General features: G+C 44.7%; 1 protein-coding gene and 1 long non-coding RNA gene across 2 annotated transcripts in view; one reads left to right on the top strand and one right to left on the bottom strand.

Moving 5' to 3' along the window:
- Positions 1-27,864, bottom strand: part of TFPI (tissue factor pathway inhibitor) — a 264,389-nt gene that overhangs the window by 224,821 nt on the left and 11,704 nt on the right. The gene's annotated exons all lie outside the window — the stretch shown is intronic.
- On the top strand, positions 15,106-17,006 carry LOC146857955 (uncharacterized). Its single transcript, XR_014979632.1, has 3 exons — positions 15,106-15,645; positions 16,427-16,477; positions 16,714-17,006. It is a non-coding gene; the product is annotated as an uncharacterized LOC146857955 (long non-coding RNA).

The following is a 27,864-nucleotide window of genomic DNA, read 5'->3' as shown; positions in this document are numbered from 1 at the left end:
AATGATAATGCCAGAAGTACATTTTACTTAGCCAGTCTGCCAGGTCACTACAACTCTCCTCACCATCCCCCGAAGATGGTGCCTGGGGCACATGGGAAATGCAAGGTGGTACTTGGGGAAACCCTTTCCATAAAAGACTGGGAAAAGGGTCATAAAGGTGTACGCACTGTGAGCTCCAACACATGTTTCAAACTAATACAATACAACTATGTGCATCAGACGTATCTCTCGCCTAAGACCTTACATAATATTTACACCACACGCTCTGACCAGTGTGCTAGATGTGGTAGCCCTGCTGCCGACTTTGCACATGTGGCGTGGAGTTGCCCCCTGTTGGCGTCTTACTGGGGGTAGATGGTGCGAAGTTTAAATAGAGCAACTAGTTTGGAGGTTCCGCACCCTCCACGGGAGATATTACTGGGTCTGATCCCTGCACCATCTAAAAAGGATCTTAGCCGTAAATTCTTACTGTTGGGTTTGCTACTTGCAAAGCGACAAATAGCTTTAAAATGAATGGGTACACAGCTCCCCAGTTACAATGATTGGTTGTGAGACATGTCCAAATGGGCAGTGGTGGAAGAAGATAGAATGAAACATGTGTGGTGTGATGAACGCCTAGGTGATGATCTAGTGGCCTGGGCTCAAATGTTGTTGGATCTGTGGGACCCTGCAGATACGGAGGTCAACTCAGACTCCTAAGTAGTGCAGGGATGGTGGCTGTGAGTGAGGGGAGTGCTGAGACCAGAAGGTCTAGAAAAGTGCCTGCTTGTGAGATGGGATGCCAATAGAGGAGGGCTGGGAGCTGCAAAACTATACTGTTGCAGGCTATTGGAGCTGAAGTTTGTGACTACACACATTGCTTCCGAATCAGATGATTGTATGTTCTTGTGAGGAGTCTGTATTAAAATGTGAGAAGCTGTGTGGGTTGGGAGAAGTTTGGGGACATTTCATTTATGTCTGGTATTGCAGTTGCAATGATGTTGTATAAGTATTGTTACACTGTAGTCGCAATGCAAAATGATGATCCTATGAAAATCAATAAAGACTATTTAAAATTTAAAAAAAACTCTCCTCACCATAGTGAGTTCCTAGAGTACATTGGTTTCCTTTCCAACACTGCAGGCCCTTGCACTTTGCTCTGCCATATTAATAACACTTGCTTGGTGGAGAACCCCCACCACCCGCTGTAAAAATATATGTACATTTCAATCATTTTCACCGATGTTACACAAATCCCTAGAGTGAATGCTTAGCCAACAGGCCAAGCTAAAGAGTTCCATAAGCTTGGAGCATAACAGGAGAAAGTTAGCTTTGATATTATTGCTTTTTTACTTTTGGTATTTCTAATGTAGCTTGTGAATTGGTGAGATCACCCTGACATGACATTCAAATATGTATTCAAATCGCATTCAATTCTTACCAATGTTCCTAGATCATCAGACTTAACAAGTTGCCATTATTACACAGTTCCAATGAATTAAATAGAGATGAAAGCACAATCTCATGCAAACATGTGTTGTTTTAGTCAATGTTCTTAAGGCTGTGTGGTTTAAATGCACCATCTGTTACTAATTTTCTAAAATATACCTGGTGTAAACTGCTCATAAAAATGTAAAGCGCCCTTCAAAATCTTATATTAGTGCATCATGTCCTCCAAAAAAGCCCGGGTGGGTGTTTTTCTTAGTATTACACCTTTCCACTCAGATGTTAGTGTATGCCCTACTCTGATGTTAGTGTATGCCGACTAAACTTAAAAACCTGGCTACGGTTGTGAAGACAGTAGGCAGTTATCCATCTAGGTTGTTTTAACTTTTTTTTTTTTCTAATGTACTTTTTCAAACATCCTAGAATACTTTTTCATATTGTGATTGTGAGTTAGGATGTGTACTTAAAAAAAACACAACTATATTAATGTTTTTCAATACAGCTATGTAGAAAAATTGGTTTGTGTTGCAGTAACTCCCCCCACACTTTTTGCCAGATTTCTGTGCACTTTGACTATGTGCGCCCTGGGTCCCTGCCAATCAGGTATCCATAGCCTGCGTTCTTTCCCTAACCTGTACCATTGTCTCCACAATTGGCACAACTCTGGCCTACCTTTAAGTCCCTTGTAAAGGGTACCAATGGTACCAAAGGCATGGTAGATGGGGAAATGCCTCTGAGGGCTGCAGCATAATTATGTCACCCTCAGAGACCTGTCAGCACAAATATGCACCAATGCCATTGCAGCCTGTGTGTTGTGGTGCAGCTAAAAGTAAAGAGTCGACATGGCACACATCCCTGTGTGCCATGCCTGCCCAGCACTGCATGAGAGCTAGGTATGTCACCCTTAAGGCAGGGTGCCCTATACCTCATGTGAGGACATATCTGCATGAGCAGACAGGTCCCTATCATATCTAAAGCCATTCTTAGGTATTATAAGTGCCCAGCAAAGCCACCCCAAGTATATGGTCTGGAATATGGAAGAGAACATAAGCTGGCCGCCGAGTAGGAGCTCTCTCTAGGAACTCCCGGGTTGAGGAATACCGAATCGGTAGATATCCTCCGTTATACCCGACCATCCGACGCCTTCTCGATCCTACTCTACTTTTGGAACCAATCGGAACCAACAGAACCAACAGAATCAACTGAAAAATGATCTTACCAGCAGAACTCGACCCCCATAGACTCGTCACCACGACGTAAACAATTCGAATAATTGAACCGAAACTGAGGTGAACCTCAAAGTCATAACGTTTTCCCCCGGCTCCAACCCAGGATTCTGCTCAATGGGACCAAATCCTCCCTGCTGAGGTGAGACACGATTTCTGCCGAAACCAGATCTCTGGTACTCGCCAATGTTCTGTAACTCTCCCTCTTTGCACCAAGACCTCCAGAGCGGAGATGTAGAACACCGCATCCTTCACCCTCAAGCAAATCAGTCCTCCGCATCAAACCGGAACTAATAAAACCAGCGGAATCACTCGAAAAACGGTCTTACCGTTAGAATCTAACCTCCAGGGATTTGTCACCCCGACGCAATCCTTTGAGGTAATCCCAAGGTGAACCTCAAAGCCACGACATTTTCCTCTCGGCTCCAACACGGGATTCTACTCACCGAGACCAAACCCCCCATCTGAGGTGAGTTACAATTTGCAGCCAAACCGGATCTCAGGCACTCGTCAAGGAGCTGTGGCTTTCCCTCATTGCGCCGGGACTTCCAGAGCGGAGACGTAGAGCACTGCCTCCGCCCCCCAGATGCACCGATGTTAGTCTGTCCTTCCCACGGTATCGCTGGTCTCTTAAGCACCGGGATTGCGGCACTCACCAGTGTTTGGTACCTATTCAACTCGGTTCCTTAATCCGCTGAGCGGAAACACTAGACACTCCCCCCACCCCCGCCAACCGCACCAAGACAACCATAACATACCATCAATACAGCATCTCACAACCCCTGGCGCACAGTGATCTTCCTCTTGTACTGCATGGCTCTTTACATACCGGGTCTGCGGTGCTTGCCAGAGTCTGGTACCCATTTGTCGCTGCCTCAAGTCCCCTGAGCTGAGCTGTAAGACGCTATATCCTCCCCAAATTTCATCCAGGCAATCTTGAACTGCCATCGATACTGCAGCCCCTCTGCCTGCTGCGCCTCCCGTGAAGTCGGCTTCCTCGCCACTGTCACCAACTTTTCTCCTACACTTCTCTCTGCCCCTGACATCAGGGCTTCGGTACTGCAGCGCCTCTGCCTGCATGCAGCATCTCCCGGGAAGGTGGCTTTCTCTCCGCCTTCCGAAACTTTTCCCCTACTTTTCAGGCCATAAGTGACTGCCGTCCCGGCCCGCTCCAACTGGCAAGGGAAATTGTTTAATCCTTGCTCCACCATCGGATCATCAGTACTGCAGCACTTCTGCCTGCATGCAGCATCCCCCGGGAAGTCGGCTACCTCACCGCGTTCCTCAACTTTTTCCCCTACCTATCGGGCAAAAAATGACTGATGTCCCGGCCCACTCCAAAAGGTCATGGAAACTGTCTAATATTCTCTCCGTCACCTGCACACCCCAAGGCAAGGTAGACCTCTCTACCACCCCACTTGTGCAAGCGCCCCAGGTCAAACAGGATTACTTTAGAAGCAATCCCAGAGTCATTGGATGATCATCCAACTACTCTAGAAGTCATTTTCACACCATCAGACATCATCAAGCTCTTGAAGTCATCAGCAGAGTTTAGAAACTTGAGCTCGATGACTTGTGGATGACTTGAAAATGAGCATCTGATGACTTCACAAGGTGTGACTATTCCTGATGACTTCGGGAAGACTTAAGAATGAGTATGCGATGACTTCACAAGGTGTGACTATTCCTGATGACTTCGGGAAGACTTAAGAATGAGTATGCGATGACTTCACAAGGTGTGACTATTCCTGATGACTTCAGGAGGATTTAAGAATGAGTATGTGATTTCTTCATAAGATTCAATTGTGCTTGATGATTTGAAAATAAACATCCAAATCTCCACAAGCATCATTTCTTCTTAACATGATGAAATTGCTCCTTATGTTTTGAGAATGATTATACTTCTAGTGCAAGAGGTAAACACCCATTACAACTAATCTTTTACCACTACTACCATCACCCCGCATACCATCACAATGCAACTACCAGTACTCGGCAATGCCATTACAACGCATGGCATTACAATGCATATGCATTTACCATACATGAAATTTGTTGTAAATGCATGAATGGTAGAAGCATATGTGATTTATATGTAAGTATAAGGTATGTATAGGGTTTGGGTTTTGGAGTGTAGGGTTATATGTTTTGGGGTTCAGGGGTAATTTTAGGGTTAAGGCGTTAGGGGTGATGGGGTATTTATAGGGTTCAGGGTGGGTTTAGGTTTTGGGGTGTCTGGGTATTTTTAGGGTTCAGGGTGGGTTTAGATTTTGGGGTGCAGGGGTATTTTTAGTGTTCAGGGTGGGTTTAGGTTTTGGGGTACAGGTTTATTTTTAGTGGTCAGGAGTAATTTTAGGGTTAAGGGCATGTTTGGGTTTTGGGATGCTGGGGTATTTTTAGGGTTCAGGGTGGGTTTAGGTTTTAGGGTGCAGGGGTATTTTTAGGGTTTAGGTTTTGGGGTGCAGGTTTATTTGTAGTTGTCAGGGGTAGTTTTAGGGTTAAGGGCATGTTTGGGTTTTGGGGTGCCCAGGGTATTTTTGGGGTTCAGGGTGGGTTTAGGTTTTGGGGTGCAGGGGTATTTTAAGGGTTTAGGGTTGTAGTAGGTTTTGGGGTGCAGGTTTATTTTTAGTGGTCATGGCTAATTTTAGGGTTAAGGGTATGTTTGGGTTTTGGGGTGCTGGGGTATTTTTAGGGTTCAGGGTGGGTTTAGTTTTTGGGGTGCAGGGGTATTTTTAAGGTTTAGGTTTTGGGGTGCATGTTTATTTTTAGTGGTCCGGGGTAGTTATAGGGTTTAAGGACATGTTTGGGTTTTGGGGTGCCCAGGGTATTTTGGGGGTTCAGGGTGGGTTTAGTTTTTGGGGTGCAGGGGTATTTTTAAGGTTTAGGTTTTGGGGTGCAGGTTTATTTTTAGTGGTCCGGGGTAGTTTTAGGGTTAAGGACATGTTTGGGTTTTGGGGCGCCCAGGGTATTTTTGGGGTTCAGGGTGGGTTTAGGTTTTGGGGTGCAGGGGTATTTTTAGGGTTCAGGGTCATTTTAGGTTTTGGGGTGCAGGTTTATCTTTAGTGGTTATGGGTAATTTTAGGGTTAAGGGTATGTTTGGGTTTTGGGGTGCTGGGGTATTTTTAGGGTTCAGGGTGGGTTTAGGTTTTAGGGTGCAGGGGTATTTTTAGGGTTTAGGTTTTGGGGTGCAGGTTTATTTGTAGTTGTCAGGGGTAGTTTTAGGGTTAAGGGCATGTTTGGGTTTTGGGGTGCCCAGGGTATTTTTGGGGTTCAGGGTGGGTTTAGGTTTTGGGGTGCAGGGGTATTTTAAGGGTTTAGGGTTGTAGTAGGTTTTGGGGTGCAGGTTTATTTTTAGTGGTCATGGCTAATTTTAGGGTTAAGGGTATGTTTGGGTTTTGGGGTGCTGGGGTATTTTTAGGGTTCAGGGTGGGTTTAGTTTTTGGGGTGCAGGGGTATTTTTAAGGTTTAGGTTTTGGGGTGCATGTTTATTTTTAGTGGTCCGGGGTAGTTATAGGGTTAAGGACATGTTTGGGTTTTGGGGTGCCCAGGGTATTTTGGGGGTTCAGGGTGGGTTTAGTTTTTGGGGTGCAGGGGTATTTTTAAGGTTTAGGTTTTGGGGTGCAGGTTTATTTTTAGTGGTCCGGGGTAGTTTTAGGGTTAAGGACATGTTTGGGTTTTGGGGTGCCCAGGGTATTTTTGGGGTTCAGGGTGGGTTTAGGTTTTGGGGTGCAGGGGTATTTTTAGGGTTCAGGGTCATTTTAGGTTTTGGGGTGCAGGTTTATCTTTAGTGGTTATGGGTAATTTTAGGGTTAAGGGTATGTTTGGGTTTTGGGGTGCTGGGGTATTTTTAGGGTTCAGGGTGGGTTTAGTTTTTGGGGTGCTGGGGTATTTTTAAGTGGCATGGTGGGTTAGGGTTTTGGGGTGTAGGGGAATTTTTAGGGTTCAGGGTGTGTTTGGGTTTAGAGGTGCTGGGGGATTTTTAGGGTTCATGGTGGCTTTAGGTTTGGGGTGTAGTAGAAAATTTAGGGATCAGGGTGTGTTTTGTTTTTGGGGTGCTCAGGGTAATTTTATTGTACAGGGTTCAGTTTAGGTTTTGGGGTGCTAAGGTAGTTTAAGGGTTCAGGGTGGGATTGGGGGTGTAGGGGTATTGTTAGTGGTCAGGGTGTGTTTTAGGGTTCAGGGTGGATTTGGGGTGCCAAGGGTAATTTAAGATTTTAGTGGGCATGGGTATTGGGGTGGTATGGGTAATTTAACAATGTTAGGGGTGTTTAGTTATTGGGATAAAAAAGGACTTTTTTGGTTTTTAGTTTTTTTAAAAAAATTATTAAAATTAAATATATATATACATATCATATTAAAAAATATATATATATTTACCATAAACACTTTTACAAAGTTTATGCATTCACCGTGCACGCCTTTGCGTTGTCATGGCATGCGTGGTAAAGGCATATGCGGAGTAAAAGTTTGCGGGGTGATTATATCGCGTGGTTGTGCATATTTATACAAAGGTGAAAAATTGCTTTGCAATTTTTAATAAACAAAAAGGGCAGAAATGGTGCTGTGCATGAATAGCAAAATGTATGCAGCGTTAAAGGTCTGAACTTTTGTCTCCCCCTGCATGCTTGTTTTTCTCAGATCAGTTTGCCGGATGGGCCTCGAACCAGGTCCTGGAGAGCAGCTGCCACTTCTTATTTATTTATTTATTTATGCGTTTTTATATATACGCGGACTTTACCCGAAGTGTCAGAGCGATATGAACAATGAACAAGTTACAAAAGCACTTGCAAGAGGCAAAAGTGAAAATCATGTGCTATTGAGGTACGGTGCAAATTACAAGGAGAACAAGCATTTACAATGCAATGGTCTCGGCATTGTTAAAGTTAGAGCTATTGGCATTGCTCATGACTATGAGCGTGCGTCAGGCTTAGAAAAAGCTGATATTGCTACTGAGCGACCCCCCCCCCCGCAGTACATACAGTGTGTTACTATGGACTGGCACCCACTATCCTATCGGATCAATACTTTGTTTGACCTTAACTGTGGCAAGAGTACAGACAGCTCTGTGGCTCAGAGGGACACATGTTTGATTGTCATGGCGCATTAGAGTGCTGCAGGGAGTTGGTAGGCTTAAGCAGCAGGTTACTTGCTGCACCACACTTCAAGGCATCGGACCACTCACTGCCTGTCACTGCAGTGCCATTTAACGGAGGCACAGACTGCACCTTGGCTGCACTGAATACCTTTCTTCAGTCCCTGCCCATGACCCACTCCACGCCCTACATTTAAATCAATAACAGAGTCAGGGCAGGTTTAGGAAACCAGGCTGACAACTAATCGCCTGTCAGCAGCAGTCTCAAAATCGGATGTTTACAATCATGAATCGGGAGATTAGGCTCGAAATCGGTAGTCTCCCATATGAATCGGGAGGGTTTGCAAAAATGTCCTTGTGGAAATACAGGGATATGCATGACCTCTGACTGCCTCTTAGTTCAGAAATGTCATCAGAGCGGGGCCAGAATTGTTTCTCGGGTTTATGTTTTAAAACGTTCACTTTTAAAAGATAGCACATAATATGATTTGCTAAGGCAAATGGCATCAGCGCATAAAGATATACACTTGCTTGAACTTTAAAGACACCTTATTTTATTGTAACATGATCTATGTTGTATGCTAACATACAACATATTTTCAAACTCTGATCATAAACCAGCATTTTACAGCCTGAGCTCAGGTCTTGCTATTAGTTTGTAGGGTCACCGCTACCTTTACATTGTAGTGCACACAGGAACTGAAAGGTACCAAATTGCCCCATTCCCCAGCCCTCTTTCCTGGGGTTGCTTGATCACTAAATTGCAGGTCTCAGCCAGCATAGGCCAAAAACTCAGAATCACTCTCTTATGATGATGCTACTGCTTGGCAATGGTCACAGTTCGGCAACAAAGTGACAGGACTGGGGTTGAATGTTCAAAAATATAGAAAACGCAGTGGCTAAGCTTAAAGGGCTGGCATTGACAGCATGCCTTTTCGATTTGTCAGTTTTTGTTTTATCATTTATGTTGCGAAACATGGTTAGGAAACCTGTCAGGCCCACATCAATCTAAAACAATTGGTTGAAAACAAAAATGTGTCTTTAAAAGCACGCCGTGGCATATTAGCCCCTGGCCTTTAAGGAAAATACTTTGTGTGTGAATGTGTTTCTGGTGAAAGGAAAGATTGCCGTCACTGAAAGCGAAGTTAGCCAATGTGTGAAGTGTGCTGCTCCATGCTGTATTGGATTTATTGAAAAGGACAGACCTATAGATGTAGAGGTATGAGGAAAAGCTTCTTCAAGTAAGTCTATTACACATACAACTACAGCTATGTGTCATGGAGACTCTCCTAAGTATACTGAGATCATATTGTGATATGCAGGGAGTCCAGTTGAGTCTAGGATGCTTTCATGAATGCAAATGATCCTGCAGTGAATTTAGAGGGCTTTGTTTGTGACGTTTCTCAGATAAAATGCCTTTTGCTATTTCTCTGATCTTTTCTGAATCTTTTTTTTGAGTCTGCCACTTCCTTCTTCCTTTTTTGCCTTCTTTCATTCCTCATCTGCACCTCTATACTCCACACCATTGCGCTCTATTTCGCTGCAATCTATGCCACTCTATTCTACTCTATAACACTGCTCTCTGCACCACTCTACTCTGTCACTGCACTCTACTCTGCAACACATAAATATATGGCACTCTACGCCACTACACTGCATCACTCCATGCCACTCTAATCTATTCTGTACCACTGACTCCACACCACTGCACTCTACGCCACACTACTCTACCCCGAACCACTCCACTCTACACTGAACCAGTCCACTCTACCCTGAACCACTCCACTCTACATCACTTCACTCTACTCTGAATCACTTCACTCTACTCTGAAACAATCTACTCTATGCTAATTGATTCTACACTACTTCACTCAAACCCAATGCACTCCACCAGTCTACTCTGCACCACTGTCCTTTACGCCACTTCCCTCTAGGCCACTCTACAACACTCCACTCTAAGACGGTCTATTATGTTAAACTTTACTCCACTCTGACACCCTACTCCACTCAATGCCACTCTACAAAACTACTCCATGACTCTCTACACAACTCCCTCTGTCCCACTTTGCTCCACTCTGACACATTTCTCCACTCTATGCCATTCCGCTCTCCTACACTTCTCCACTCTACAACCATCTACTCTACACCACTCTACACAACACCCTCTGTCACTCCACTCCACTCTACACGACTCCACTCCTCTCTGACACTCTACGCCACTCACCTCATCTCCACTATACAACACTACTTCCTCCATGCCATTCCACGCCACTCCATGACTCTCCATTCTACTTCACGACACTCCACTCCATGCCGCTCTTTAGCCCACTAACCTTTAACCATGCTGAACAGTAGTCACGTTGGTGTGCAACATGGATAAAACATATTGGCAAAGCCAATAGCTCTTGCATAGGCAAGACCTATTGGTTTTGCTAATGCTCGATTTATTTAGGGACGGCCCATGAAGCAGTTATTTGCACGTTTTTTTTTTGTGGCCATTATCATCTGTGTGGAGAAAATGTAGAATTCTTAAATTCCCACGGCCAGATGTACGACCCACCAATTAGCGAGTCGCAAATTGCTTTGCGATTCTCAATGGCGTTGCAAATTGAGAAGCTCATGAATATTCATGAGCCACTCGCAATTTGCAACCCCTTTGGGAATGGCAGGCACTCCCAGGGATGGTGGGCTGCTGGGCTCCGCAGACCTCCATATCTGGGACTGATTTGTTGAAATAAAGCAGTTTCTTTTAATGCAGCCAGTTTGCCGTAAAGGAAAAGGGGATGCATTAAAAAAAAAAAAGAACATTTTAATTTCATTTTTTAAGGGAAGGTAGTGCTCCCTGGGACCACTGCCTGCTCGTAAAAAATATTTTTGGGGCCAGTCACAAAGGGTAAGGGGTCCCCTGGGGATCCCTTCCCATTTGCGACTCAATTACCACCCTCTTGAAGAGGGAGTAATGGTAAACATCCATTAGTAGGCGGATGTTAGTCGGCGTACCATTACTTTGCAAGCGTTGCAACGCATGCGATGTTACAACGCGTAGCCTTTACTACGCAAGTTGTAACATCGCATGCGTTGGAACACTTGCGAAGCAAAGGCTATCAACATCGTTGTGTGGAAACGGACGTACTTCCATTTCCACACAACGACGTGCACCACTGACGCTGGAAGCCCAGAGAAGAGGAACCACGGCTGAAGGAGAAGAGATGAACAGAGGAGAGAGAGGCAAAGAGGGGCTGTGTAGTATTTAAGGGTATGGGGGAGGGTCGTGCAGGGGGTAGTTTATTTGGATTTAGAGTAGTGTAGTTGTGTTTTTGTAGTGTATTTTGGTTTAGGGTCGGGGGGAAAAAAGTTCTGATGATATGATAAGCTGTTTCAGTAGCCTAGTAAAAACCTAATTGTTCATGGCTACGTTTTTTTTTTAATTTGCTGCCTGCCACATGCGTGCAGTGTCACCACGTAGGTCACTGAAGTTTGATAACAGGAAGCAGATGGCTTCATAGAATTATTTTCCACGGGGCCCTCTGGGCTTTAAGTAGGCAATGGCTCCCAACATAAAAACTTTGCAAAGCATGTCAAGAGCCTTAATCTACCTGTAACCTCCCCATTCCACAGCCATTTGTCTGGATTTTATTGTATTTTATGAAAAACATCAAAAATAGGCAGAGACAATTATGATAACAAATATAATTCTCTCTGCCTATTTTGCCTTTTCTGGTGGAGGTTTTCATAGGTTTTCCCTGAGCCAATAAACTAATAAAGTAAAACATATTCATGTCAGAAAACCCTGTCACTTTGAAAGAATCGCTATTGTTTGTCTGGGCAGCAGAGCTATGCATTAGGTGAGCCCATCAATGATACAGGCCTGTTCTCCCTGAACTTTACATATTTTAATTTTAGACATCTATATAAAAGCAGAGCCATACAGCCTTTTTTCAGTCTCCTGCACTATGTTATTTTCTTTCTTCCAATTTCACCACCCTCCCAGATGTGTATCCCCTTCCCATATCTCTTACTGTTACACCCACATGCCTACCTCATCCTTCCTTTCTCTCACACCCTGCAGTTTATGCCCCCTCTCTCCCTTATCCCACCTCTCATTACCACCCGATGCACTTCTCCTCTTCTCTGCCTCCCTCGCCTATTCCTCCATCATGTCTCCCTCACTGTCTCTCCCTGTTACTTATTCTCATTTGCACTGTTTCTCTGCTGTCCTACCCTCTGTGACAGACTCAGCAGCAGTAGGGTACAGCACTCTCCCTGACATAGGTGTATGAGGGCCTGTGCAGGGTTAGAATGATTGCCAAAAGTAAAGAGTACCAAGTCACGGCATCCGTTTACAAAGAAAGCAAACAAATCGAGAAACTTCCAAAAGAAGCATTTGCAATGCAATACGTCTTGCCTTTTAGTTATGTGTTTTGTTTTATTATGCACTTTGTGCTTTCCAGGTTTTCTGAACACATAAATAAAGACATTGTCATTTATAATGCCAATAGCTCAAACTGTTGTAAATGTGAGACCTATTACATTGCAAATGCTTGTCAATCTTGCGACTACCTTTCATGGTTTCCACTTCTGTTTCTGCTGTTCCCTGCACCTCCATTTTACAGAGTTTTTGCATACTGTAATCTGGTACACTAGTACAACAATGGCTTATTCACTGTGGAGATACCTTTAAAATGTGTGTGCAGTACTGGTATCACCCTGTACTGTTTGTTCAAGATTCAGCTGCCCAGTCCAGCTCTCACTCCTGGCAAACCGTCTTCTCCAGACAGTGAACACAGTAACTGAAAACAATTTCATCTTGCCTTCCTCACCCAGCCAGCATAGACCACAAAATGTAGCATCAATCTCTTATGATGACGCTACTGCTCAGCAATGGTCACAGTGAGGCCACAAAGTGAAAGGCTGGGCAGAATCTTGTGTGCCTTGCACTGGCACCATCTCTTGAAATTTACTTTACAAAAAAAATAAAAGCTTGCCAGACCTACCATCACTGCCTGACTCCCCCTCAACTGTGCGACATGCTGATAATGTTTCCAGTTATATACTGACGTCACCCTCATTTTGTTCTTGAAAAATTGACATGTATTTAGCTGTTTGAGTACATTTCGTGATCTTGACTGGGTTTGAATGTTCTAGAATATGAAACAAACAATGGCAAAGCTAATAGGCCTTTTGGCTTTGTTATGGTTTGTTTTCTCACAGTTTTTGCAAAACTTTATTGATGTGGAACCTATCGGCCACACATCAATATTTTAAAAAAAATTGTCTAAAAGCAACTATTTCTGATCTCAAAAGAACACTTTGCCATAGTAGTCCCTGACTCTTAAGGGGACTACTTTGTGTATGGATTTACTACTTGTGAAGGGGAAAAAATGGCATCACTCGCAGTAAAGTTAGCCAATAGCTTGGCTCACTGTCCTGTCCAAAGCTGTACGCGCTGCAGTGAATGGATAAAATGAGAATGACACGATAATGGACCAACTGATGAGAGGGTTGGCTGAAAGCCTCTATAGCGAAGTGTGTGTGTAATATATATGTGTGTGTGTGTGTGTAATATATATATATATATATATATATATATATTCACTGAAAAAAACAAATGTTTCCAGGGCCATTATAGTTAGGCTAAGGTTTCACTAATATTAAACTTGTGAAATTCAGCAGTTATAGTTAGCTGAGCTCACTATAACTCACGCCCCCCCGCAATGCACTGCTTATGACCTCACATATTACATCACTCATGACGTCTCTAATGACATCACTCATGACATCATCCAGTGACTGACTGTTTTATAGAGTTTGAGTGTTAAATATATATTCCAAGGTGTTTTGGTGAATCGCTGGGTGTATGAGTGCCTGTCTGTATGATTCAGTGGATGGGTGATTGACTGTATAAGTGAGTGATTAGCTGTCTCAAAGAATGTAGGGGTGAGTGACTGGTTGTGTGAATGTCTGTATCAGTCTATCAGTTGGTGTCTAAGTGGTTGTATGTGTGTGTGAGTGGGTACATGAGTGATTGATAGGTTGTCTGAGTACCTGTATGGGTGGCTGGGGGGTCTTCATAGCCCCCCTATATTATTGTAATGAGCCTCGAGCAGGTGGTTGGTGGCACCAAATAAAAAAAAGCACAATTTGCATAACAACATCTACCAAGTTTGGTGTAATTCTTTTCAGTTTGGGCTGTAGTAGTATTGACAGGTTCCGATGGGACTTAACATTGCAAACGCCCCCTATAATCCAACCCCATTTTTTCAGCCCCCTCTTTACAAATCCCCCGAAACTTTCCATGTGCAACAAAGAATCACTGGAACACCTTTTTTGGAAAAAGTTTGCGAATATTTATTAAACGGTGCCAAAGTTGTATATATCTAAGTGTGTGTGTGTATATATGCGTGTGTATATATGCGCGTGTGTGTGAATATATATATATATATATATATGTGTGTGTATATAAAATACAAGACTTAAAATAAAGCTATGAGTCAGGTAGGCTCCTTGTCTTGTATTTAAATCACATTTGGTGGCAAGGAGACCTATTATTTCACGGGCGCCGTTCTCATTGCAAATGATTCTGCAGTTAAGTTAGGGTACCATATGGTGATTTTTCTTCATTCTTACATTAAAGGTCTGCTATCACCAAAGTATAAATTACTTTTTACACTTTACTTCCTTCTTTTAAGCGCTATATCTTACATTTGTTACTATTACACTCTTTCATATTTCTCCATGTACCAGTCTTAGAAGGAGGGTAGATTAAGTTTGCTCTACAACTCTGCCAGTCCTCTTCACTTCACCACTCCTCTGTTTTACCACTGGACACCACTAATCCATTACACCACCACTCTGCTACTACTGCTCTCAACACCCCTCAACTCACCACTCTAGGCCCCTGGACTCCATGCCAATGTATTCTACGCCACTCTACTATATACCACTTCACTCTACAACTGTCCCCCTAAACGCTACTGTGTAACATAGGCTAGTTCTGTGGGTGAAGCCAGAGTATAAAGCACGGACCAGTGACCCCTTATAAATGTGAGCTCTTGTGTCTGGCACAGATCAGTGCTCCACATCTAGTGTATGTAGCATGAATTAAATGTGTTCTATGCAGCTATGCACTGTTATATTGTATTTGAGCCTATGTTACGCACCTTCAACCAGGGCCCTGCTTTTGCAGCATGGCTGAGAGCCCACATCTTTGTTTGCCTGGTTCTGCCGAGTGGGCAGTGGCCCTTTTTTGTGAACTTAGTTATTCACCTTATGGTAAAAGAAGTTATATGTATAATTGCCAAAAACAATGAGAGGGACTAACCTTAACAAATGCCACTGTAGCACTCAATTAGACCCCAAAAATATACATCCTAGATAATACTAGGCAAAACTCATATTTTCCTCGATGGGATGTAATATGAAAAATCTACACAAGTTGCTGGGTCAGATAAGAATATGGCGTCTCCTTACGAAATCAGGAAACTAACTTGCATCTAATTTTCTCTTTATATCCAGCCCGTGTTAAATAAGGGAAACAAAAGAATAACCGTTTTTCCACTCTCCGTGGATCAGATAAATCAGATAAGTAACGATGTCCTTCTAACCATATATAACATCATCATCCTACCATATACCTGATTGACGAGGATTCTTTGGTTAAATATATCTTTCTTCTCTAATTGTATTCTGTACAGGACGAGAGGCTGAAGAAACTCCGGCGCGAAGAAACTGAGCTACACAAGCAGGTACCTCCGGCGAGGGAACATGGATGCGGACAGGTACCCGGAAGAAGAGATCAACGACCTGTAAGAGGAAGACCCGCGTGTCGGAGCCGTAACATGTCAGAGACGTCCAATCAAGGTACCAAAAATTCCCGACTGCAGGACAACAGGAACTGAGCAGGTAAGTTGACAACACCAAGGGAGTGCAGGAAATGCTAGGCAGATCTGTGACTGAACGCGAACCACGTTGTTGTCACAGACCGACCAATTTATCCGCACTTGACGCCACCCAGCTCCCTGTCTGCAATAGTAGCGAGCGTGACTGAGAATGCCCCCACCTTGCTCTCCTTGAGCCTTGTTCTGTCTAATGCTGGGTGTTTAGGGCCTTGTTTTTTGTGAACCAGCTTTTGTGTCATAGATTATGGCCATCTTCAGTATTACCTGTTTTAGATGCTGAAAGGAGGATGTAGAATGGATCCTGGTTCAACGAATTTGAAATGCTTTGATAGTTATGGAACAGATAGATCACTGGTATCCTGGCAAGCTATCACTCTGCCCTGATAGTATTTCCAGAGGCATATTTGTTTGAATGGGTGGTTAAGGGGCTTGGTGCCACAGTCATGCAACTGTAAAGGGACAACATTGAATCAGTCAACTGTTAAATGCCAAACTTGTCACTTCCCCAAGCTGGAAAAGAACACACAGGATATCTCTGTCCTGTCTCAGGATGTCTTAGACGTCTGTTTCTGACCTGCACCAACACTTTGCCATGTGAAAGCCACTGAAACCGTGGCTGTGCATTGAGATTCAGTTTTACAAAAATGTTTGAACCCTGGTCAGTATGGTAATTTTTTAGCCTGTTTTCCAAATAAGAATACTGTAGGTAGAGTTCAGGCTCAACATGGCTGCCTCCATGATGGTTTTGTAAATGAAATCTGGTATTGATTGCTTTCTGTTTGCAGAGGAAGCGTGACAGCGTCTGGTGAACAGCGGCGTTTTTTTCACTTGGACAGGTGAGTCTTCTTTCTTAACCTCCTGCCCACCTCTTCATCAATGCCTTGCTCTCACCATTACCTCTTTGACCAAGTAACCTTAATGTTAAACTTATGAGCCCTTGTAACCATATCTCATCGGGTACACTATATGAAATAAAAGGATGGAACATTTTAAAGGCAACCCAGTCCTACTAAAAACCTAAAATAGTGGTGTTAACATGATACTGATGTATGTTAATTTCTTTTTCCTCCAGACTCTATGAAGTATATGTTCAGGGATGAAGGCTGGCCATCACTGGACAACAGAACTATGAGAAGGAAGCTGGCTATAAAGATTTGCAATACTGGAGGAGGACTAAAGAAAACTCTGAATCTAAAAACAAACATTGAAGTTGCTGGCTTTCATTAAGCCTTTTTGTTTTTGTTATAGTATTCTGGCATTTTTTTCCCCATCTTGAAGAGTGTCCTGGACTTTCTTTATGTTCTCTTGTTCAGTATCCTGGTTCCTATGGGGCCAAAGGTGTGTTTTAGATCAATAAAATTACATGTTAACGCATCCCCTTTGGTGCTTTTTCATTTAACTATTACTTTTTCAGTCTTTTGCCACTGGTCACTACATTAAACAGCTTCAGATAATGCTCTGTACCTCAAAGTAAGGCAAGTCCCAGTGAGTCAGGAGTATAGGAGTAGCTGGACAAGTTGTTAATCTTATCTGAATGTAAAGTATAACATTGTTGAAGCCACTACTTTTGTATGCGTATGGTATTTCTACAGCACAAAGCTAGCCAAAAGGAATGTTTCTGAGATTTATTTTGTACAGTGCCTGCATCTCACGGCAGAGTTTAAAAAGTAATCTTTCCAGAGTAGGAGAATATTCATCTTATTATTGGGACCAGATTTATGGAAGTTTTGTTTTTGGTTTGCTTAAGTTTTATAATGCGGACTTGACGCAAAATCTTTTCAGGATTTATAAACCAGAGCAAATTGGTATTTGTTACAACACTCATCCACAATGGGAAACATTTTCAGGTTTTTCTAGGCATAGCATTTTTTGTACTGCAAGGGGGCCCTTCCAGTACAAAACCAAAGCTAGACTCTCGCAGACACCTTTGCACCATAGTGCAAATGTGTGTGCATGGTGCTCGACTGCCTAATGGTGCACTGTTGCAAGGGAGAGGGGTAGACATGGCACTTTCCTGCTCTCACCCTGTGATGCAACTCAGCAAATTTGGGTGTTGAGCTGCATTAAGTGACACTTATAAATCTAGGTCTTACTTTAGAACTTATGGAATTGCAAATAATTCCTGGTATTGTATAAAGGAGGCATATTGCATTCAAGAGGCTTGTTTTTGACAGGAAGGTTCATTGAGGAGGTGATCCTCTAAATATTTCCCTACCAGCACATCCATATTCCTAAACTAATAGTGGGACCCTGCAAGGAAATACTGACAGTCAGCTAATGTGCTTGTAACATGGAAATTTTAAGGTGTAATCCAGACCGTAATGATTTATTAGTGATCCACAGCCACTCTGATTTATCCATTAAATCACCTGAGAGCTATCTACACTTGGCCTGCCGTTGGCATAAAATCCTGCAAGAGTATTTCATAACCATCTTAAAGACCTTATGTAGTCATTGTCTAGTAATCCACGCTCATTCTGTAGTTGTCCTAATATAATCCTAAATAATCTATGCTAATTTTTGAGTTATCATTAAATCATCCTGGAGTAATCCACACTCATCCTGAAATTATCATGGGATCATTCCAGAGTAATCAACTTCCATCCTAAAGCGGTAATAGGATCATCCAGGAATAATCCACAATCATCCTTAAATTGTCTGGAACCCATCCTGGAGTAATTCACACTCATCCCAAAGTTGTCAATTAGTATTCGTGGAGTTGTAAAAGGTAATCACTCCCTGCCAGTGGAAGTCATCAGAACACCATCCTAGAGTAGTTTTTGTGATTACAGTAAGAGTCATCCCATTTAAATATTTCCCCCTATAGGCATACTTCAGGATGGTTTGGGATGACGTCCCCAGATAATTGCAGGAATAGCCTGGCTGAAGTCATCGAATGACTTCAGAATGGCTCCAGGATGATCTTCCTTTTTGACCAGGGGCCTGACCACCGCAACCCTGCTTACTGAACCACAGAACCTCCGGACTCTCTCCGGACCTTCCAGTCCCGTGCTGTCGAGGCCAGATCGGATGATTCAAAGGCCAACTGCCAAGATAAGGAGCTGCTGAATCCGTCTCCCTGCTGCACTCTAAAATGGCGAACTAACCATCTGGAACTCGCCCCTCAAGATGGCCGACGACGGGGGTGACCTGTGAACTAATGTGAGTCGCAAATCCGCTTGCACACCCTCCAAACCTCCAGACTTGCTCCGGGCCTTCCAGGCCTCACTCCCTGGCCTGACTCTGCTGGAAACGAAGTCCAGCTGCAATAATGTCTTGTTTGTAACCTGTCCCCCATCCTGCGTTTGCGTGACATTTCCCCCACCCCGCGCTCTATGTCAATGCTTTTGTGATAGATTGTCCTATATTTCTCTCCTCACTGTAACCCCCACCCACTGTTCTCCTTTATTGTAATCTTGCCTATGAGTGCTCCTGTAACTTTTTCGCCCTGCACTGAATCAAATAGTTCAACCCTTTTTCTCTATCAATCTACACCGACACTACCCCCGCCTCCTCTCAAACATTGACCTCCTTCTCTTCCCCCTAGAATGGACCTCCTTCTCTTCCCCCTAGAATGGACCTCCCTCTCTTCCTACGCGCTCTCAGATTGTTTATCTCTCACTCAGTCTCTTACCTGACTCTCCCTCCTGTCCAACTCTGTCCTCCCTCTCTCCCGGTGACTCTCTGATTGTTTACTTTCCCCCTTTTTATCTTACCTCCCTCTTACCCTCTCCCACGGATTTTCTCACCCCTCCTACCTCTCTCTATCTTGGTTCTCACCCTCTAACACCCCTGCGACGACCCCAGTCCTCCCTCTCCAAATCCTCCACCCTTCCCCCTCCACATCCTGCCTCCGCCCTCTCTCTCCCCCCCTGCGCAACATTATCGCCTCAACATGCCACCCCTCAATCTCCCCCCCACAATTCATGACTCTACCCTCAGCAGACATGGCACCAACTCATGGACCAGTCTCTACCCCCCCCCCGAACCTCTCCAAAAACCCAAAGAAAATCTTTAAACACATACTACTAATTCGGCAGACGTAAATTTTAATTGTCGATAACTATCTCAGCCTCTCCTATTAAAACTAATTACATCTTCTACTCCAAACGCCCCTGCAAATGGAAAAGCACTTTCCTCCGCCACCTAACAGTATCCAAATCAAGTAAAATCCCGTATGGATTCTAACTGTCTACCACCCCCTCTCCATCCTTCCCTGGCGAAATTGACATCTCCATATTTAAAACTGGCAATATTCTCATCCAAGCCTCTGAACACCACCATGCCTTCTTCGAGCATCATTTCAATACCTTGTACGTCCTACTATCCAATCATTCCTCATCTTCCCAAACTCTCGACACCCAGCTGCTCTCTCTCGCCCCTCCCCCTCGACCCCTTCCCTCCCTCCCCGAGACGTCCCAACTGCTAATGCTTTCTCCCAAATCCTGACCTCCAACCACCCCCTCTCTCCCGTGCCTCTCCCTCCTCCTGACGCCTCAACAACACTCTCCGTCCCTCAAACCTACATACCCCCAATGACCGACTCCCCCCCTGCACCTCTTGCCACTCTCCTAATGCCTGGCCTCCCCTCCTGGAACCCGTTAATGTTCCCCTCCTGGCTCAAATCCCCCACCCCTCCATATGCCACTCAACTCCTGGAAGCCATTGTCGTCTTTCCCCACTCCCCTCACGCCCTCCTACCATCCCTAACCTCATCTTCTAGGTCTAGAAAGAGCCTGTCTCGTTCCCCGGTCATACCTCCGTCCCACAGCCCGTACACCCCTCTTATACCTCTTACCGGCCTCTCCCCTCCTCCCCACATCAGCTCTCCTCCCCCGTCCAACACTGAACATAACCTATCTCCCTCCCCTCTCTCCACCGCATCACCCCGCACTTGCTTTATCCAGACCCTGTCTAACATTGAGCACAATCTCTCAACACTGACGACTGAACTCACACGACTTAGAAAATACTTTAACTCCCTCAACTCCATATCCCTCATTAACCATCCCAGCCACCCAGCCCCTGGCCCACAACACACCTCTAATTCTAAACCATGGAGCACTACACCCCTCGACTGTTTTACCCATAGGCCCCTCCGCGCTTCGAACAATCTCTCACCCTCCGACCTCCTTGACCTTTGCAACTCCTACCTTCCTAAATCAATGATTGACGGTCCCCGTAACCCCCATCACAACATTCCGGTTATCATGGGGAATTGCAGAATTCCCACCTCTCCCACCTCACCTAGACCCCCACCCCAACTTACCACCATCCGTGCGTGCTCCGTCCCTAAAAACAACTCTAGACCCCTCTCCTGCATGCTAGTGAATTGCCGCTCGGCTGTCCGACATGCAATCCAGATTTCGGAGACTATCCTTAATAAAGCCATTGACATCGCCTTCCTCACGGAAACCTGGCTCAATGACCACTCAACTGCCAGCCTAGACTTACTCGCTCCCCCCAGTTACTCCATCATCAGAAAAGATAGATCTAAGAGAATAGGGGGTGGACTAGCTATAATCTTTAAAAATGAAATTCGACTTTCCTTTGTCAAGTCCACTGACCATGCTACCTTTGAAGTTCTGGAAGCCGAACTCAAGCTTCAGGGGTCCCCCTCAATTTGACTACATAATATCTACCATCCTCCTGGCGAGCCCCTTCCCTTCACTGAGGAACTGTCTGAACTTCTTACCCACTCCTCACTTTCGAACTCAAAAAATCTCTTCCTTGGTGATCTTAACCTTCACTGGAATTAGCCCAATGACCCCTCAATCAACCTCCTCACCAATCTCCTTGAGATCAGTGACCTCCAACAGCTTTGTCACTCTCCAACCGACACTAAAGATGCCACTCTTGATGTCATCATTGCTAACAATGACTTGGCCTCCCTTTCTAACATCATCCCCATCGACTTGTCCGACCACCACCTCATTCTTGTTCTCAATCACCACCTCTGCCCCACCCTCTCTCGCCAAAATCATCAAATCTAAGAAATGGACTAGAAAGCTCAACAATATCCCTCCTGGTGAACTGGGGTATAAACTCCAAGCTAAACCCCGTCTCCCCTCTCTGACAAAATGCCAATCAACTTACCGAACATTATGACAAATCCGTCACTGACATCTTAGACAAAATTGCCCCATCCAAACTAAAAACCATAAGAAACATACCATCCAAATCTTGGTACAATTCCAATCTCAACAACGAAAGACGCACACTTAGACTAGAGGAAAGAACTTGGAGACAACTCCCAACTCCCGCCCATCTTGCCCTCCTCAGATCTGCTACAACAACTTACAAGAAACACATTTTCACTGAAAAGGCCTCCTTCTTCCGCACCCAACGTGATCGGGCCAAGAATAGACCCAGTGCGCTTTTCATCATTGTTCTAACCCAAACTTCCTCTGCCCCACCCATGCTGACAGCCACCACCGACAGATGTGAAGAATTTGCTAACTTTTTCTCTGAAAAATCACCAAATTAGATCAATCCTTCCTCACATTCCAGATCCCTCCCAACCCCCTCCTTAACGCTGACTCCACTACCAACTCTCCCTCCTCATCAACCCACCCCCCGATTCCCCCTCCCACCTTCATGCCACTTTACCCCCCGATTACTGCCTGCCCAATCCACAACTTAAAAACAATGCCTCCTGGCATAACTTCCATCCCGTAATGGAGCTTGATGTCTCTAACATCATTCTAATCTCAAACCTTGCTCACACACTAAAGACCCTCTTCCTTCTAACCTTGTCCACGAACTTAAGCACATCATCACGCCTTATTGGACTACTATCATCAACTCCTCTCTCTCCACGGGTTGTGTCCCTGCCTCCCTACAACTTGGACAAATCACACCTATTCTCAAAAACCCCAACGCCGCCCTTAATTACCCTAATAATCTCCGCCCAATCTCCAACCTCCCCCTGCTCTCAAAAGCCCTTGAAAAGTGTGCCCTGCTCCAACTAGATAAACATATTGACACTTTTTACCTACTGGATCCCTTACAATCTGGCTTCCGAAAAGGCTGCAGTACTGAAATGGCCTTGCTTAAAATTTTGGATGACATCCACCACTCCCTTGACAATGGTGAGACTTGCCTACTCATTCTCTGCCGCATTTGATACTGTTAACCACCCCGCCTTACTCAACGCGCATAAAGCTCGTTTTGGCATTAATGGTCTGGTTCTCAAATGGTTCTCCTCCTACCTCCAACACAGAACAAAACAAATCAAAATACTTAACTGCCTCTCAAACCCCACACCTGACTCCTTAGGTGTCCCTCAGGGATCTATTCTCTCCCCGCTCTCTTTAACCTCTTTATGGAACCCCTTACCCCCCATCCTCAAACAAGCTGGTATCAACTACCACCTCTATGCTGATGACACCCAACTCTACTACAAGATTAAATCCCACTCTGCTGTTCTGCACCTCAACAACACCCTGACCAAAATCCAATACTGGTTCCACACCAATCATTTCAAACTCAACCCCAAAAAAACGGAAATGCCCTCAACTGTCCGCTCTCCTTAACTAACTCAGCAAAATCCCTCGGTATCTCCATCGACAACAACCTTTCCCTTCAGACCCACATAAAAAACTCGGCAAAAGGTGCGCTCTTCACGCTCCATCACCTCAAGAAAATCAAACCCTTTATCCCAGCTGACAACTTCAAATCGGTTGTCCAATCTCTAGTCCTCTCAAGAATTGACTATGGAAACGCTACCCCAAAAGTTCACCTAGCACCAATCAAATCGGTGCTAAACCTAGCTGTCAGACTAATCACCGACTGCACATGCTTCGATCACATCTCCCTAGCCCCCAAGTCCCTTAAATGGCTACCCATCGAAGGCAGATCCACATTTATGATTGCTTCATTACGTACAAAGCCCTTCATCATGTGAACCCACTGTATCTCACTAGTAAACTCAACAAAGCGGGCTGCTCTCGATCATTGAGAATGCAACACAAAAAGATGATGGCCGGAATGTTGAACATTGTCAAACATTCACCCCCAGTCACAGATCTGGGTTTAATCCATCGTTATTTTGCTCACCACGCCACCCAGTTCATTAATAGCCATATGCAAATCAGTCTTGACCCTGTGCCTCATGGGAACAGTCCAGACCGAACTGCCAGGCCATGTCTTTCCTGGACAGGAATCAAGCATCCTAGGACCGGTTTTGGGCTTTCAGCCCTCATCAGACAGGATAGCTTGACTCCAGTGGCGTAATGAGCACGGGGCCCACGTCTGGGCATACCCTTCCAACTTAGGGTGAAAATGCAACACAAACACTGGCCTGGCAGTTTGGGCTGGACTGTTCCCATTGAGCACAGGGTCAAAACTGATTTGTATATGGCTGGGTCCAAACTAGAATGGCATGGTGAGCAAACAAACGATGGATTTAGGCCCAGATCTCTGTACTGGGTGAATGTATGACATTGTTCAGCATTCTGTCCATCAATAGTTCTTTTTGCCTCGATCATTGAGAAGCACCAACTCTCTCCTCCTTATTCCACCCCTGACCAAAAAGAAAACTATGCAATCACGCTCCTTCTCCGGAATTGCCCCCACCATCTGGAACGCCCTCCCTAAAGACCTGCGCTGCAACCCCTCATACCTCAGTTTCAAAAAAGGCCTCAAACTGCACCTGCTCAACAAATACTGGGGTCCTTAATATTGTCCTATCCCCTATCTTTTCCTTCCCTCACAATTTACCCTCCCTTCCCCTCCCCGCCTTGCTCACCCCTTCCATAGTCCCTCCCCTCAGTCATTAATTCCCTTCCTTTGCCTATGTTCACACATCCATCCTATCCACGCCTACCCTCCTGCCACCCCTGTTCCCTTATACCCCCTCCATCTACCTGTTACTGTATCTAACCTTACTACTTGTATGCATTGTATTTTCCTATTATTATTTCTCACCAGACTTGACTCTTCATTGTTTTATTTTAACTGTAACTTGTAATCCACGTTTTGTAGTACTGTTTTATACCTGTAACTACACTCACTTTGTAAAGAGCTTGATGACCTAAGAAGATTGGAATCCTGAAGACGTTGCGGCAGGGAGGATCCAGGCCCAACTAACTTGGCCCCAGCCCTACCGGCCTGTCAGCAGCTAAAAGGAAAAGGCGGGCTTCAAAAAGGACCAGCAACCTCCAGATTTGGTGAGGACTGGTCCCCCACTTCAACAAAGACATGAGACTTCTGAGGACAGCGGCCCTGACCACAAAAGAAGATCCAGCCCATGCGGGACCACGAACACTGCTCCAGGACTTACCTCTCCATGCGTCATCCACGACCCGTGTCTCGAGGGTACATCCGCCTGAAGTGGTCCCACAGCAGTTCTGATCTCCAAACCATCGAGGCGTGTCACCTCCAAGGTTCTGTGTCGACACCTGCAGCCTCTTCACGATAATCCCCCTCCACTGTGACCGGACCGTAAGCAGATTAATGACACTGAAAGGCACCCCTGCAGTCTCCGACCCTGTGTCCTGATGACCCGATCGCAAAGTCTCCTGATGTCAGGGACATCTAAACTTAGCTGCCCAGCTGTTGCTTCCTCCCAGAAGACTTCCTGGCCCGAGCCTGCAGCAAAATATCCAAAGACTACAACCTCCATAGGAAAGCATCGGGCTCCCGACACCTCCTAAGCAGCCTGCCCCCGGCCGCCCCTGCACCGCTGGTGGTGTGAACTTGGTGCTGACCTGGGACCTTCTTTGCCCTTACCTTAACCCCAGGAGCTTACCTCCCAAGACCAAGTGGCCTGCCCGTGAGCAGCGCCCCCACCAAGTTGCCGCCTAGCTCCATTGGCTAACATTGGCACCCTGCACTCTGCAGCCCTAGTGCCGCTGGTGGTACACTTTGATGGATAACCTGAACCTTGGGGAACCTTGGTTCTAACCCCAAAACTCAGTTACCAAAACTGTTAACTTACCTGCAAACCTAGCACTTTGTTTTTCTCCATAGGATTGCATGGTGGGTTGAACTGTCTTGTACTGCAACAAAAGTAACTTAGTGTCTTCACAAGAGTTAACCTGCTTACTGCTGTGCTGTAATGCTTAAACTGTGTTGGGAGTTTGTTTCAGGCCAAACTAGAAAAGTAACTATAAAGTAACTAAAAAGTAATCAAAAGTAATTTCAAGTATTTTAAAAGTGCGTACAACCTATTACTCCGACTGCAAAGTAACTTTTATGCTTCTACAAAACCAGTACACACTGTATCTTTCAAAATATCACTGTATTGAAAGAATTACTTGCCTGCTACAAAGTAAATCTTGATTCTAGAAATATAAATAACAAAGTAACAACTTTTAATACAACCAATTTTTCTTATTCAGTCTTTTGAGTGTGTGACATTATTTCTTGCCTGGGTATGTACAACAAATGCTGAACACTACCCTCTGATGAGCCTGACTGATGAACCACACTACCACAAAAGAGAGTAAGGTATTATCTACTTCAGCCCCTTCTATACCTCTGGAGACTGACTGGGCTCTGTGAACACTAAACATCACTCTGCTATAGTATATACAGAGCCAGCTTCCTACAAGCCAGTAAGACAAAAGTAGTCAATATTTAAAATTAAAAAAGGAGGCGTAGCTTTTTTATGAGCATTGAATGTGCAGCCACATGCATCAATGTTTAGCTGCTTTCCAAGGGGGGTGGCATACAAACACCATGGTTTGGAAATAACAGTTGTTACATTTCCCATTATATCTTGGCCAAGCAGTCATTTGTACATGACGATTATGTAACTGAAAATCTCTGAATGTGGTAAATGCTGAAAGGATGAGCATATTTGAACTACAGAGTTGCAAACATTAGAAAGATTGCTTTAAGAAGAAATATGGCTTTTTTCAGATGTTATTTTTCATGTTTCTTTTTGATCTTTGGTTGACGGTATGATTGAAGGTGTTAGACAAGCAAGTCAACACCATAGCTTATCTAAAGAAAAGCTAAATCATTACCAGTGCATGGACAACCAAGATAATAGTGTGAAAAGCATTGCTGGTGAACCATATATTAGACAGATATAAATATTTAACTGAAAAAGCCAACCCTAAAGCAGTTATGGATTTGGACTACAAGATAAGAATCACTTACTATGAATCACTAATGCAGGCTGAGGGTGTCCTGTAATGAGAATATGCATATCTGCTTCTTGTGTCTGCGTCTTGTTTCTGAGGTAAAACTCCATGAACAAGGACTCCAGTGCAGTTGCGGCCGGCATGCTTTGATGGGTAGTGGACGGGCGTGCGGGAGGATGGCAGGAAGGTGACAGCAGGGGGGCAATATAAAAAAATGTAATAAAAAAAGAAACTTACCTGCTCTGCTCGTCGAACTCGAAGAATAGGAAGCACAGCCAGGCCCCACTGACCAATCACAAAGCTGCAATGCAGCGTTGTGATTGGTAAGCACCCAGGCTCCCCTGACCAATCACAACGCTGCAAAGCAGCATTGTGATTTGTCTGAGCATCCTGGTTCGATACTCAGCCAGGGAATGGGGGCATGGGTATGTTCTCTACTGCTGTAATGCAGCCTGCATGGAGAACAGGGAAAGTGCGCATGATTGGTTTGGGCGGCCCAAGAGGGCCGGCCAAACAGTCATGTGCACTTAGGAGTGCACATGACTCCTCCTCCTCCTCCCCTGCCCTGCTCCGAGAGCAGAGCAGCCCCGCCCACCCGCAAAGCAACTCAAGCATAGAATTATAACTCAAAGTTATTATCATTTTATGTTTCTACTTCGCACTGCTTAAAAGCAGTAGGGTGGCACTCCTCTGCCGTAGTGGAGGAGTCGCCACTGCTACAGTGTGCTCTGGTGTGTGTTGGTGTCTACTGGAGATTTAGTTTTTACTGCATGTTGATGTGGGTCTCTTCTTTTCGTTTCCTTTTACCTGGCGCATGATTGTATTTATTTATAATCAAGCCACCCACCTAACTTCAGTTCTACTGCATATTTTAACTTGTTTTGTATTACTACCAATGCTATTTGTGTTGTCTGTATTCTCTTTTTGAGCTCAGTCATAATATCCTGCTAGTAAGACCTGACTTAATTAATTTACCCAGTGCCCTAGAATTGGTTTGAGCAGTATCTCCCAATGTTTGAAGGTAGAAAGAGAGACTAATAAATAAACACTGCTGCTGAACCCTCTCCTTTACATAGACTGGCCGTCCTCATACACACCAAACACTTGGGGCACACGCTAGGAAAAGTTTC

This window comes from Triturus cristatus, chromosome 3_2 (genome assembly GCF_964204655.1).
Source record: "Triturus cristatus chromosome 3_2, aTriCri1.1, whole genome shotgun sequence".
Lineage (NCBI taxonomy): Eukaryota > Metazoa > Chordata > Amphibia > Caudata > Salamandridae > Triturus > Triturus cristatus.
The sequence above is the reverse complement of the archived record's forward strand: the minus strand, read 5'-3'. Positions and strand labels throughout refer to the sequence as shown.